This window comes from Arvicola amphibius, chromosome 5 (genome assembly GCF_903992535.2).
Source record: "Arvicola amphibius chromosome 5, mArvAmp1.2, whole genome shotgun sequence".
Classification (NCBI taxonomy): domain Eukaryota; kingdom Metazoa; phylum Chordata; class Mammalia; order Rodentia; family Cricetidae; genus Arvicola; species Arvicola amphibius.
The window spans coordinates 74378420-74394847 of record NC_052051.1 but is presented as its reverse complement, the minus strand read 5'-3'; positions in this window follow the sequence as shown (position 1 = coordinate 74394847).

The following is a 16428-nucleotide window of genomic DNA, read 5'->3' as shown; positions in this document are numbered from 1 at the left end:
CAGTTCCCCTCAGGGATTTAAAAAAGCTATCATTTTTAAAATTTGTCTACATTTTATTTCTTGAGAAAGATGAGAGCAATTTCTTCCAGGTGTCTTAAATAGCAGTACTAAAATGAGAAACCTCTACCTTAATTTTAAAAAGCACATATTTAAAATATTTGATTTCAATGGGATTTGTGCAATGAGCTACCAGTTAATAAAATGTTGCATTTCATTTTTTGCTACATTCAATAACACTTTGAGATTCTGAAAATGCTCCTGTATGTATCATAATGATCAGTGGGAATAACACTTACTGCTGAGTCTGATGATCTCAATTCAATCCCTAGAACAACCTATGAGGGAAGGAGAGAACCATTTCTGCAAGTGGTCCTCTGATCCTCATATATAGCACTGTAGCATGTGCACACCCTCTTGATACACAATATGTAAGTAAACGTAATTTTAAATGTTTTAAAGTAATATATCACCAAATAAACTAAGTGTTCAGGAAGCATATTATCTAAATCACCAGCAATCTTACAGTCATTAGCAAAGGCAGAGTTTCTTTGCTTTTATAAAATCATATAAATAAATCACTCACTTTCTTGCTAAATATTGATCATCATATAGGTCTGTGCTCTTCCCTGATAGATGAAATGTAGATGAAAGTTCTGTCTCAACCAGTCCCATATCCTCAGAGGCTTATGTTAATTTTAATTAACTGCTTGACCTACTGCTCAGCTTATGACTAAGTAGCTCCTGCAACTTAAATAAACCCATAATTCTTATTTATGTTTAGCCACATGGCTTGACATGTTTTCTCAGCGTAGCATTCTCATCTTGTTTCCTCTGTATCTGGCTGGAGACTGTGTCTCTGTCTTGTCCTCTTCCCAAATTCTCCTAGTCTGCTTGCCCTGCCTATTACTTCCTGCTGGTCTACTGGCCAGTCAGTGTTTAATTAAACCAATACAAGTGACAAATCTTTGCAGTGTATAAGAGCATTTTACCCACAGCATGGAAACTATATTACTACTTCTTCTTAAGTGATCCTCAATGTGCCCTGGTCCATTGAATGAAACCTTCCCACCAAAAATACATCTATAGAATGTTCCTGATTACTCTTCATTGCTCTTGAAAGGCAATCAACTAGAAAATCTGGTTTATCTGGAACTGTTATCTAATTTAGTTATACACAGTTTCCATTCAAAACATAAGTTATGATTGATATGGTATTGCATGGCAGGAATCCTAGAGGGTAGCAGGAATTAGAGTTCCAAATTCATTTTTGGCTGTCAAGCAGGTTAAAAAGCCAGCATATAGGTAAGTAATGCCCCTCCCTAATCTATTCTGAAACAATATTCTGCATGGCGAGTTCATGGCATTATAGAGTTGACAAAAACTAGTAAAGCTGTATCCATTGAAAAATAGCACAAATATTAATGGTCTTCAATACACATACCTTAAGCTGCTCTTGCAACCTTTATCATGTGTCTCATTTAAAAAATCCCTATTGTCTAGCCATAAATAAAGGACATCGAGCCTATAATTAGTAAAAATCCTAGAGAAGCTATATAAGAAGGTAAACCCAAAGAAAAACATATAGTTATCCTCCTGGATACTGGAAGTAGACAAGATTGCCGGACAAAAAATGGGAACATGAGGGGGGGGGGGGGATGGGGGGAGGGGGAGATGGGGCGAGAAAAGTGTGAAGTGGAGGATGGGAAGAGCTTGGGGGAATAGGATGGTTGGGATATAGGAGGGGTGGATATGGAACAAGGAATTAATATCTTACTTAAGGGAGCCATTCTAGGGTTGGCAGAGGCTTGACTCTAGAGGGGTTCCCAGGTGTCCAGGAAGACGCCCCCAGCTAGGTCCTTGGGCAGCTGAGGAGAGGGTTGCCAGAAATGTCCAGATCCTATTGCCATACTCATGCATATCTTGCATATCACCATAGAACCTTCACCTGGCATTGGATGGAGAAAATGACAGAGCCCCACATAGGAGCACCGGACTGAGCTCCCAAAGTTCTGATGAGGAGCGGATGGAGAGAGATCATGAGAAAGAAAGTCCAGAACCCATGAGGGATGCGTTCACCCACTGAGACGGCCAGGACAGAACTAATGGGAGACCACCAAGTCCACTTGGAATGGGACTGATGGAACATGCGACCAATCGGACTCTCTGAGGGGGCTGATGGTGGAGTCTGACCGAGGAGCCAAGGACAATGGCGATGGGCTTGGTCTCTACGACATGGACGGGCTCTGTGTGAGCCTTGTCAGTTTGGTTGCTCACCTTCCTGGACCTGGGGGGAGTTGGGAGGACCTTGGACTCAACATAGTGTAGAGAACCCTGATGGCTGTTTGGCCTCAAGAGGGAGGGAGTGGGGGTGTGGGTGGAGGGGAGGGGAGGGAAGGCGGAGGAGGAGGGGAGGAGATGGCAATTTTTAATAAAAAATAAATAAACTGGAAAAAAAATCCCTATTGAAATGGGCACCACATCTCAACATAGTTCCAGTAAAATCATTGCATATTTATTGTGTAGTAGAGGGGCATTCTTGCTTGTTCTACAGTGTCATAACCTGCTCCATTACCTACTATTTCATCTTGACTCTTACTAACATGGAACAAGTCATAAATATTTTATAAAAAGCTTTTTTCCAAGTTTCAACATGCTTACTCACAGAAGTATTATGTCTCTCCATCGTTTCTACTGACAGGGTCCTGTAGCTATATTAGGTTCTTATAGCATTTAAGTATTATGTTACACATCACCCCTACTGACTGTGTCCAACTCTAAGTAATGACAAATGTGCTGTTGTTGTGTCAACACATCTGATGTTTAAAAATGACAACATAGCACTGAGAAAATAGGGACTGTGCAAAATACCTTGCAAAGCGCAGGTCACTGGCTTTTCCACTGCATCCAAGCTGAACAAACCCCTCTAAAATTAAAACTGACAAAGAAAACATTGTCAACCTTCCTCTTCTAATCAAAGAAATTAGTGCCAGATGAGTCCCCCTTAAAAACAATTTTCCCTCACAATATCTAGTTGCTATCAATGACTGTCAACAGTGTCATTGAAGGAAGGACCTTGTTGTCATCTACTTTCACTTATTGCATAAGAACACATTTGTAGGAAGCAAAAAGCCACAAGGGAATATGGCTTTCGTTCTCTTCCTAATTCAGTTTACAATATGGAAGGAAAAGGAATTTAAACTTTTAGTATTATAATTTTAGATCAATAAATCCATAATTCTGTCATTTTTACATAACAACCCGAGTCCCTGTAGCATGGGATTTTAATATTGCTTATTAAAATCATTAGCCGTTCAATTATTAGCTAGCTTCTCTAATTTGTGATATTGATAAGAGTTGTTTCTCTTAGCTGTCCCATTATGATTTCAGTTCTCTAGTTACCCCACATTATTCTTATAGACTGGCCTATAAATAATTACTTAAAGCAAAGCAATAATGCACCTATTTTAACAGGAAGGGCAATATACAAGCCTAGTAGAGAAGAAAATTAGTCTGGGTAAGAACTTATATAATAAGAGAATATTGAAAGCCTAAGGTAGATTAGTCACTGCTAAACCTTAAAGAAACATGATGAATACATAGACTCCACTCAAAAGCAAAAGAAGCCTCAGTCCCCATCTTAGCTCCCTGCTGTTCTTTCTGCTCCTATGAAAATTACATCATCTGCTCTCTTGTAATTGCTCAGATGAAATACATTCCTGATAGTTCTTTCAGTCTCTCCTATGGGTTTAATTGGGGTTTTAACATATATGTTCTACCTTTATAATTTTTAATTATAATAGTCCTATATTATTTTATCTCACCTAATCTTCCATTAATTATTAAAATAGCTTTCAAATTGTAGAATATTTAAGTAAAATGGCATTCAGATCTTCCCAATATGCATTTTGATGTATTTCTTTGAAAACAGATTGTCATCCAAATTAACCTTATTTCCAACTCATAGGTAGTAAAATTAAATCTTGAAACCATCATATGACTTTGTATTTAATTTTCTTTTCACTAGTGTAATAACTAGTATATGAGATAAATACAGATTATTGTGGTTATTCTCTGGGTTACACTAAGATGTCACTACTTCTCAAATTTACCCCATTGTTACTCCCTTCTCTATTGCTTTCTCATAGTGTTCTATGTAATAATTACTTGTAATGTTATAATACCAACTTCCCATTTTTAACTGGACAGAAATAACTAGCCTTAAATTTTCTTTCAGTCAGGATGGTTTCAGCTGGTAAAAGCACCTGTTGCCAAGCCTGACGACTTGAGTTCCATGTGTGGAAAGAAGAGACAGTGAACACCCCAAATTCTCCTCTAACCTCCACATATGTGCTGTGACATGGACTTGCCTGTACACACACACACACACACACACACACACACACAAACAATAAACTAGTTTTTAAAAAATTCAGTCAAAAACTATCTTAACCATGATGCTTTTCATGATTTTCCTAGCTAAGAAACAACTTTTGAATGAGTATAAACTGTTTCCCTTATCTATCTGACAAGATGTTTATTCCAAAGTAGAATGAGGCTGTTTCATATCTCTTCTCTACCTCATTACAACAGTGTATAACTAATCTCACATACTCCAAAGTTCCTCATAAGCAATGAAGCATTATGAGGCATACAAATCCAATTTCAAGGCTTAAACACTCCAAGTCACTTTAGACTGAGCTGCTAAGGTTTAAAATAGTTGTCAGCACCATCTTCATCCTGATTACTTGAAATATTTAATTTAACTTTTTGAGAATTTGTACAGAAGTGTATACATCATTTCCATCTTTCCCTCTCCCCTTTCTAACTTTTTAGTGAATAAGAAGCACTCGGAGACATGAAAAGAAGGGTGAATCAGGACAGGGTGCCTAAGAAAGGCAGGAAGGAACAGCTTGTGAACACTGACTGTCTGTCAATCCATCAAGTCTGGGCTACTCTTACTCTGTAAAATACAACCAAGAAGCATACTTACCTTAATTCTCTGCTGCTATAATTGGCATTTTTTGCAGAGTCCACAAATCTAACCACAAACAATCTTAAAAATGCTCTTTATTTAGGAAAATGAGTGGTTATAACTTATGGTCATAGAGGACACGTAAAAAATTCTTCATTGACCAAAATCCATGGATTATAAGCATAGATTTGAATTTCACATTTGAGAGATGAAGCCGGCCCTGGAGCATCACAAATGCAAATCATATGTTACTAATTTGTTTTACTTGGTTTGTCCCACTCCTTGAAATAATCAGGTGTGAGGGAAAAAACTGTATTTTCTGTTTCATAGAAACTACAAAGAAAAAGTTTTATGCAGCGTGCAGTGAACTAAGCCCTAAGTTTTAATATTTGTAGCATAAATTAACTCATCAAGGCAATGATAAGTCTCAAAAATATAATTGGATCTACCTGCAAAAAAAGAGACAGGCCTGAAGGGTGTCCAGTTACTGAGAACTATACTGTGAAGAAATTTTTGACTCTAAGCACTTTAGATAGATGAAGATAGGTAGAGAGATGATAGATAGATAGATAGATAGATAGATAGATAGATAGATAGATAGATAGATAGATAGATAGACAGACAGACAGATGAGGGAGAGTCTGAGGCTAGCTCAAATGCCATAAGATATATGGAGAGTTAGAAAGTTCTGGATAAGAGCAGGTGCACAGCTTAATGCAAGATGATCGAACTTGTCATTTTGCTGATGTGAAACAGTGATGGTATTCTGACTCAGTTGGTTCAAGAGATTAAGTTTACAACAATAAAATGTTTATCTGCATGCAGCTCCTTTGCATAGAGGATTTATTCAAGGGTCTAGCAGGTGCCACTTAAAACCTCCATAAGATGCCATGAAGAACAAGATGTTTCTGTTCCTCACCACGTGTTCACATTATGTTTTTCCTAAGAACCATTGAAGGTCCCACAAAGCAGAACAATTTGATATAAAACACCAGATCATCCATACGAATATTGACATTAGCATGTGGGACAAATAGGATGTTTTTGGTACTACAGAAGCTTATGATATCATTTTTGGTGCTCAGACCTGAAATGTGTTTGAATTGACACTGATTAACCCTTCCTTACCTTTCCTAGTCATGCTTGTATGAAGTTCTCTTTGTCAAGGAATAGAAGGCTTGAATTTTCATATTATATACCTTCGGTATTCATGTAACATGACTCAGATATTACCCAGTAAATTAATTACTCATGCCACCTTTTCTATATGTTTGTAAAACAGAAAAAACTGAACAAGGAAAAAAAATCACTTCTTTGTGATGTTTATGTGCATGATTGGAAATCAAATCCTGAATCAGGAAGGGCTGTTAAGGTGTAAATGAATAATATAAAGTTGTTTTCTATTACTTAGGGTCAGTAGCAATAAAATTCTACTTTTGTAGCAAGGTGGGCATTTTATGTACCTGAAGTTTTAAAATTTGGAACATTTTTAAATTATCAGAGCAAGAAGTGTCAAAATTGAAAACTGAGAAAAGAGTCAATTATTCATTTGAGAGATAAAAATGTATTTTTATCAATTCTTTTATTATTTTTTATTAAAAATTTCTGCCTAACCCCGCCCTTTTTCCCACCTCCCGTTTCTTTCCCTCTCCCCCCATCTCCTCCCCCCTCCTTCTCCAGTCCGAAGAGCAGTAAGGGTTCCCTGCCCTGTGGAAGTCCACTGTCCTTCCCTCTCCATCCAGGTCTAGGAAGGTGAGCATCCAAACAGGCTAGGCCCCTCCAAAGCTAGTACATGCAGTAGGATCAAAATCCAGTGCCATTGTCCTTGGCTTCTCAGCAGCCCTCAATGTCCACCATGTTCAGGGAGTCCAGTTTTATCCCATGCTTTTTCAGTCCCAGTCCAGATAACCTTGGTGAGCTCCCATTAGATCAACCCCACCAGCTTGGTGGGTGTGTGCACCCCTCGCAGTCCTGACTTCCTTGCTCATGTTCTCCCTCTTTCTGCTCCTCATTTGGACCTTGGGAGCTCAGTCCGGTGCTCCAATGTGGGGCTCTGTCTCTATCTGCATCCATTGCCAGATGAAGGTTCTATGGTGATATGCAAGATATTCATCATTATGGCCATAGGATCAGGCCATTTCAGGCTCCCTCTCCTCAGCTGCCCAAGGAACTAGCTGGGGATATCTCCCTGGACACCTGGGAACCCCTCTAGAGTAAAGTCTCTTGCCAACCCTAAAATGGCTCTGTTAATTAAGATATATACTTCCCTGCTCCCATATCCACCCTTCCTTTATCCCAACCATCCCATTCCCCCAAGCTCTCTCCATCCTCCCCTTCTCACTTTTCTCCTCCCATCTTCCCTTAGCCCCATCCCACCCCACACCCAAGTTCCCAATTTTTGCCTGGCAATCTTGTCTCCTTCCAATATCCAGGAGGATAACTATATGTTTTTCTTTGGGTTCACCTTCTTATTTAATTTCTCTAGGACCACAAATTATAGGCTCAATGTCCTTTATTTATGGCTAGAAACCAATTGTGAGTGAGTACATCCCATGTTCATCTTATTGGGTCTACCCCAGGACCCAGCAATACCAATCTTGGGAATATATCCAAGAGATGCCCTACAATATTACAAAAGCATTTGTTCAACTATGTTTATAGCAGCATTATTTGTAATAGCCAGAACCTGGAAACAACCTAGATGCCCTTCAATGGAAGAAGAATGGATGAAGAAAGTGTGGAATATATATATATTAGAGTACTACTCAGCGGTAAAAAACAATGACATCTTGAATTTTCCATGCAAATGGATGGAAATAAAAATGTATTTTTTTTAAAGAAGTTACTCATTATATAGGTCTCTTCATTATTTGTTGGTTAAGTACAACTTAGAGATTTTCCTGAAGAAAGAAGAGTTATGATTTTGAGGCCACAATATCCAATTTAGTAGATTGTGATAATCAATGTGATTTACAAACAAATTCAAAGTCTCCCTCCTTAGAGAAGTATCTTGTCAGATGGAAAAAAATCCTTCCAAGGTTTTGATTCACCGGTGGGGTTTTGTACAAACTCACACAAGCACTGCTTTAATCTTAATTATTTTAAAAAATAAAACAAAATAAAATTATTGCTGTGCCTAAAGACATAGATCAAATCTAGAAATTAAGATTTCAATGAGGGAGCAGGTAAAACACGTTCCTCTGATAGAAATGCAAAACAGTAAAGGAGTTGGACACATTCAGATGGAAGGAGACTGAAAATAAGCTTTTAACAGTTATATGTGGTTCCTCCTCAGAAAGAATGATAGTCCTGAACTTACAAGGCTGTAAAATCCTCTGTGAGAATTGAGCAGTCTCCAGGCCTGCTGATTCACATATGTGAAGCTCAGTGAGAAAACGCAGTGACATCTGCAATGGCGGCACAACTACATGTACTATTGCATGCACAGTTCTCGGCCTGGACTAAAAGTGCTGTAAGTGAGCATATATAAGGCTCTGGAAAGCGCCAGTACTGTGATTGAATTCCATGGATGAGGGAGAAATCACTGAATCACATTTTTAATTTTTATTTTATAAGATTCACTGTAAATAGAAAAAAATCAGCTAACAGCCCAGCCTTCCTAGAAGGGATCAGCTTCTCGTGGGTTGGTAATTGCAATAATAACCTAATCATCAACATTTTAACATGTGTGATCTAGATTTATAATTGTGAACATATAAAACAGTATCTGTTCCTATTGTTTTGGGCTATTTTTTCTTTGACAATTTTATACATGTGTATAATTTATTCAACTCTCTCTCTCTCTCTCTCTCTCTCTCTCTCTCTCTCTCTCTCTCTCTCTCTCTCTCTCCTTATTGTCCTCCTGCCCACCTCTCTTCCTTATCCATCACAACTTTGGCTTTTCTTTGTGACCAGCTTGGTTGAAGCAGAGTTATCTGTGTGAGCATTAGATTGAATACTCTGTTGGAGCCTTCTGGAGTCACCAAGGGATACACAACTGAAAACAATAATTCCATGTTTCCCTGAGTCTGTCAGTAACAAATAGTTCAGTAATGAGGTACTACAAATCAAATATCTTCTACTTATATAGTTTCTTATTATTATCCTCTTCAATATTAAAAAACTTTCAGTCTTTGAAAGCACTAGAAGCTACACTTCCAGTAAGTCCAAGGTCTATTATATAATTATCTGGAACTGACAAATATATAATATAATCAATGGCATAAACAATAAAGGGATTTTTATGATAACAAGTTTCATTTCAGATCTAATGCTGACATTAAACTAGATCCTTCACTCTCATTAGATGTGAATTTAAATAAGGTACAAAGTAGAACCTGAATGTTTTATTCCATTCTTACTAAGCTTTAAAAAACGAGGAGAGAATAGAGCATAAAAGTTCAATATTTGCTGTCTCCTGTTTTGAAGAAAATGGTGTGCATGAAAATCAAGAAAATCCAGCACCAAAAAAGTTTTACAGTTGCACCACTACAGTCCTGAAATACATAAAGCAATTGAATTCTAAAATGACATTTTATATTGCCAGTCATGTCGAATTTGAGACCAGAAAAATGAGAAGGCAGAGGTCAGACATTGTATATCTCTCTGACAGAAGAGACATGCTCTCAGGAGCAGTGTGTGTCAAGCAAGAGGCAAGGGGCCTTAGGAACACACTGCTGATGGGGCTGTTTCGTGTCTACCCACTATTCTTGTTAATGATTCACTCTGTGGGCTTTCTTTGGGGAAACTGCTTTCTCCTTTGAAGTCTTCATGGAGCTCACCTTACTCAGATGTTGACTTCCACTGAGATTTTTCTGCTGTTGTTTATCAAACCAGGGTTTCACTCATAATAAACACTCATTCTGCCTTTGAGTTACTTCTCCAACCACTCCACCAAGTTTTAGTGGTGGCAATTCTTAATATGCTATGTGCCTATGTTCTTCCTCACACCTATCCTGAGAAAGAAGTCCTAACATCTGGAATGCTGAACTGAAAAAAGATGATATGCTTTGTTAATGCCCTGAGTAACTAACGGTAATCTGTAAGGCTTGGTATTTATCCATGACTGATCTCAAAATGGATGGTAAAACCTAACCAGCAAAGCACTCTTGAAAGAAACTGATGGTATGTTTAGATGCCTTCAGTGTGTGTGTGTGTGTGTGTGTGTGTGTGTACATGTGGTCACAAGTCAGACGCCTATGTCATTTCTCAGGTGCCATCTTCCTTTTTTGAATACCTGTAAATTAACATATAATAGTATCATTTCCCTCCATTCCCTTTCCTTCCTCCAATTTTTTATATTATATTTTCCAGTCCCTCCTAAACTCTTGGGATCTCTTTCTTCCTAATTGGAGAGAGAGAGAGAGAGAGAGAGAGAGAGAGAGAGAGAGAGAGAGAGAGAGAGAGAGAGAGAGAGAGGAGAGAGAGAGAGAGAGATCTACTAAGTATGTTCAGTGTTGCATGTACTTGATTGCTAGGTCAGCTTGGTATTGGCTAATCAGTTACAAGGTTCCTCCATGGGAAGACTAAGATCACTCCTTCCATTCTCAATATCCCTTAGTTGTTTGTAGCTTTTGTCTAGGGGTGAGCCCTATGATAGCCCCCCCTTACTGCTGATTTTGTTCATGTATTCTTTGGTAGCCATAGTTTTGAGGTATCATGGATAAGGCCTCCCTGCCATTTATAAAAAACAGCAGTCTCACTGATTTAATGGAACTGTCTCTTACAATATTTCTACCCCCTTTCCACAATGTTCACTAGGCCTTGTAAGTGCAGGAATTCTCCTGAAGATATATTCATTGTGGCTTGGAATCCCATGATCACTTTTCTCTGCATTTGACCAGTTGTGGGTATCTATAATGATCGCTGTCTATTGCAAAAGAAGCTTCTTTGGTGAGGGTTGGAGACTATTCTCATCTGTGGACATAAGAATAACTACATGGAACAAAATTAGGAATTGTACCATTTTAGGAAAATCAGTTTCTCTCTAAGATCCCTGACCTCACTAGATATGGCTAGGTTTCCAGTACAAAGCATGATATTCCTCCCAGTGGGTGAGCCTTAAGTCTGATTAGGCAGTTACTGGCTGTTACCAAGATGGGAGTGCCACTATTGAGCCTTTAAGATTACAGTACCATGCTGGTCATTGCTATGGTTCACAGATGCATAGGTGGTTAGTATTACTGTCTGCGTCTCTCCCTTGGAAGTACTTTCTACTTCTATAAAAGCTAGGCTTCAGGAGGAGGCTTTCAGGTTATAACAGCTTGAATCCTCTGTGTCCTCTCTCCAAAGTCCATGTAGTTCTCAGCAAAAAGAACTCACCTTCAATCTCTGGAAGGCAACTTAAGGCAATGACAATAGTCTATATTGTTTTGGAAGTCTTTTTGCTTTTTCTGAACAATTCAAATGAGGGTTCCCTGTGCCTAGTACAGAGCTTTTTCATTAGATATTCTATGACTCTTAGAGGAGCATTATCAGCCCAAGAGGTTTAACTCCATTTAAAATATTTATACTTACTTCACTTGGTACCATTCTCCTTCCTTTCTTGAGACAAGATCATTCACGGGCTTGGAGCTCACCTAGTCAATCATATTGGTTATTCAAAGAGTCCTGGATAACCACCCATCTAAACCTTGACAGTGCTGGGATTATAAGCATGCCCTAGATTTGTTTATATATCCCTTGTGGATAGAACTCAGGTACCCATGATTGTGTGGCAAATATTTTTACTGAGCTATTTTCAGAGTCCACTTTCATGTTTAGCTAAGAAAAGCTAATACAGTACTAGCAGTCATGCTTCTAGTTAACACGGTATGTGAGTGCTGATCAATACATCATGACAAGGAAAAATGAGAAGAGGGTTGTTTTGGGGAAGGAAGAAACAAAACTTTAATTTCCCTTGGGGCATAATTTGTCTATATAAACATCCCAAAACACAAGTTATTAATCATGCTCACTCCATGTTAATAAGATTGATAAATATAAATTCAGTGCACACACCAGTTAAAATGTGTAATCTTGGAATAACACCCACAGAAGCAAAAAAACCTACAATATAAAATAAGATATAATATAATATAATATCTTAAATATAAATATATTTAAGAGATTAGATAGATAGATAGATAGATAGATAGATAGATAGATAGATAGATAGATAGATAGATAGACAGACAGATAATCAGTGGTGAATTGGTTCCAGGAAACTGTAGGATACCAAAATCTACTGATGTTCAAGTGCCTTTCTAAAGTGAAACAATGTTTGCAAATATTCTATATATAGTTTTCATGTTTTTATTTAATTTTTACCATCTTTATTGATCTATATATTTTCTCTACTACCCTCCCTTCTTCTCTCCTCCCCCTCTACCCTCTTCCAGGGTGCTCATGCTCACAGTTGACTCAGGAGATCTCATCTTTTTTTATTTTCCATGTAGATTAGATTCATGTATGTCTCTCTTAGGGTCCTCATTGTTGTCTGGGTTCTCTGGGAGTGTGAATTGTAGACATGTTTTCTTTGCTTTATGTCTAAACGCCAATAATGAGTGAGTAAATATGATATTTGTCTTTGCTTTATGTCTAAACGCCAATAATGAGTGAGTAAATATGATATTTGCCTTTCTGGACCTGGGTTACCTCATTCAATATGATGTTTTCTAGATACACCCATTTTCCCACAAATTTCAAGATGTCATTATTTTTTTCTGCTGTGATGTACTCAATTATGTATATATACCACATTTTCTTTATCCATTCTTTGGTCAAGGGACATTTAGATTATTTACACATTCTGGCTATAATGAATAATGCTGCTATAAACATAGTTGAGCCCATGTCCTTGTGGTATGATTGAACATCCTTTGGGTGTATAACCAAAAGTGGAATTTTAGGTTGTTTCCTAATTTTCTGAGAAATCGCCATACAGATATCCAAAGGGGTTGTACAGTCTGCACTCCCACCAACAGTGGAGGAATATTCCCTTACCCCACAACCTCTCCAGCATAAATTGTCATCAATGTTTTTGATCTTGGCCATCCTTACAGGTGTAAGATGTAATCTCACAGTTGTTTTGATTTGCATTTTCCTGATGGCTAAGGATGTTGTACATTTTCTTAAGTGTCTTTCAACCATTCTAGATTCCTCTGTTGAGAGTACTCTGTTTAGTTCTGTACCCCATTTTTATTGGATTATTTGTTCTTTTGATGACCAATTTCTTGAGTTCTTTGTATGTTTTGGAATATAGTCCTCTGTCTGATGTTAGGTTTAGTGAAGATCTTTTCACATTCTGTAGGCTGATGTTTTGTCTTGTTGATCATGTCCTTTGCTTTACAGAAGCTTCTCAGTTTTAGGAGGTCCCATTTATTATTTGTTTCTCTCAGTGTCTGTGCTACTGGGGTTATACTTAGAATGTGATCTCCTGTGCCAATGTGTTCAAGTGTACTTCCCACTTTCTCTTCTATGAGGTTCAGGGTGGTTGGTTTTATGTTAAGGTCTTTGATCAAATTGGACATTGGGTGTGTGCATGACGATAGATATGGATCTATTTTCATTCTTCTACATGCTGATATCCAGTTATGCCAGCACCATTTGTTGAATATGCTTTCTTTTTTCCATTTTATATTTCTTGCTTTTTGTCAAATCAAGTGTTTGTAGGTGTATGGATTGGTATCTGAGTCTTCGATTCAGTTCCATTGGTCCTCTTATCTGTTTTTATGCCAATACCAGGATATTTTCAGTGCTATAGCTCTGTAGTAGAGTTTGAAATCAGAGATTGTGATGCCATCAGAAGTTCCTTTATTGTACAGAAATATTTTGGATGTCCTGGGTTTTTTGCTTTTTCATATAAAATTGAGTATTGTTCTTTTGAGGTTTGTAAAAAATTTTGTTGGGATTTTGATGGGCACTGCATTGAATCTGTAGATTTCTTTTGGTAACATTGTCATTTGTAGTATGTTAATTCTACCTACCCAAGAGCATGAGAGATCTTTCCATTTTCTGGTGTCTTCTTCAATTTTTTTTTCTTCAAAGAGTTAAATTTCTTGTCATATAAGTCTTCCACTTGTTTGGTTAGAGCTACTCCAAGATATTTTATGTTACTTGTGGCTATTCTAAAGGGTGATGTTTCTTTGATTTCTTTCTCAGCCCACATATTCTAAATCACTTATACAATACTTATGATAACAAATAAAATGTAAGTGCTATGGAAATACTTGCTGTACTTCATTCTTTAGGGCACAGTTCAAAGACAAATGTATATAACTATTCATACTTTTCTACGTTTTTTTAAATATTTTTATATGTGTGTGTGTATGTGAATGTGGGTGTGTTACTGTGAGTATGTATGAGCAAGAGTGTGAGTGTGAGAGTGGGTGTGAGTGGGTGTGAATGTGTGAGTGAGTGTATGAATGTGAAAGAAGATGAGAGTGTTTGTGTTTATTTGCATTTGTGTGTGTACCACATGTGTGCCAGAAGAAGGCATCAGATAATCATATAACCTGAATTTGCAGGCAGTAATGAGCTGCTGAATATAGGTACTTGGAACTAAACTCAGGCTTTTTAGAAAAATAGAAAGTTATTTTATGCACTTAACAAACAAGCCAATGCCCTTTTCTTGAATATCATTATCCACAATTGTTTTGTTCCACATATTCAAAACTCGCAGGTAACAGGGACTACCTATATATTTATCTGTATTTGTAGACAAAACACATTCTTGGAAGTTATCTTTATGAAAGGCATTAAATACAATATAAGTAATCAAAAACATGAACTATGTACATTAGACTAAAGAGAAGTGTTATCACAAAGACACATTGATTCTTGGCTAATTACTCTCCAAAAATATTTTGAAGGAATTAATTCAAAATGTCCACATGATTGTTCACAGAAATGATGCAGGATTCCAAAGTTTTTAGAAGTAAGTAAATTATCAAATGCAGTTGAAAAATTCTGAGCGCAACCCAATGTAGAAAGCTTGCTTTTGCCTTCAGAAATTATCATGAAGTTAAGATGTTTGCATTAGAACATGAGAGTCTAAGTCCAATCCCTAACATCCACATGAAATCCAGACATGATGGCACATATCTGTAATCCTAGTGCTTCAGGGATGGGAGACAGGGTGATATTCAGGCTTGACGACCAGCCATTGTAGCAGAAATAGTGAACTCTCAGTTCAGGAAAGAGACATGTCTCAAAAGTAAGACAGAAACAATGAAGACCTACATTGACTTCTAGCTCTATATGTACATGCACACCCACACATTCATATACTACTCCCACACACATACAAAATCATTGCTCCCTGTCACACATTGCCATGAAAAATAAATCTTGCATAAATTAACTTAAAGTAAAACATATTTAAATTTTGGAGATTATTTAAACTGAGATAGAAAAAAAGAATTCTTTAACACAGAGAAGTTAGAATTTGCACTGAAAATAATTGGTAAATTTTAAAATATTTAATTTTTTGAAAAGACACTATAATACCTATAAAAGCAAAGTCAAAGAGAAGCTTATAGTGTGAATAAGTAAATGGTCTCAGGTATACATTGAAACTTCTATAAAATTTCTATAAAATAAAGATAGATAAGGATGAAAGGGGATATATATTATTTTAAAAGGAAAGGAAAAAATAAAGCTGAAATAGGCAATCTATCCAACGGTGTTCCCTCTGATAAATGAAACAGGACTAATAAAAATGCCTACAATCTTCATGTGTTCCTATTACAATGGCAGAAGTAAATGTCTGATTACAAAAGTGTTGGAGGATAGCTATAGTAGGGGACACCTGCAATCACAGTACTTGGGAAACTGAGGCAAGGAGATTGACGCAAGCATAAGGCCAGCCTGTCCTACACAGAAAGTACAAACCAGTGGCCGCTGCAGAGTGAGTCATTGTCTTGAGTAATGATAGAAAGCTGTTGTCTTTGTTCAGCTCATGTTTTGACAGTCATGTTGGTGAGATTTCATGGGTTTACCTTCTGACGTTCCTCAGAGACACAGACATACAGCAAACTCCCTGATTCTCCAGATCTTAGAATATTTTTATTTACTTGTTTATTCTTCTCTCATACAATACATCCCAGCTTCAGCCTCCCCTCCTTCCTCTCCTCCCAACCACTCTTCCACCTCTCCTTTCCCCAGATCCTCTCCTGCTCCTTTCTTTTCAGTAAAGAGCAGGCCTCCTGGTGATGTCAACTGAAGTCAACATAACAAGATATAAAACAAACTAGGCATATACCCTCCTGTCAAGCCTGGACAAGGCAGCCCAGTGGGAGGAATTGAGTCACATGAACAGGCAAGAAGAGAGTCAGAAACACCTCGCTCTCAATTTCAGAAGTTCAACAAAATCCCCAAGCTAAAGAACCACAGCATGTATGCAGAGGACCTCATACAGACCCCTGCAGGCTCCATGACTGTTTGTGAGTCCTGCTTCATTGATTCAGTGGATGGTG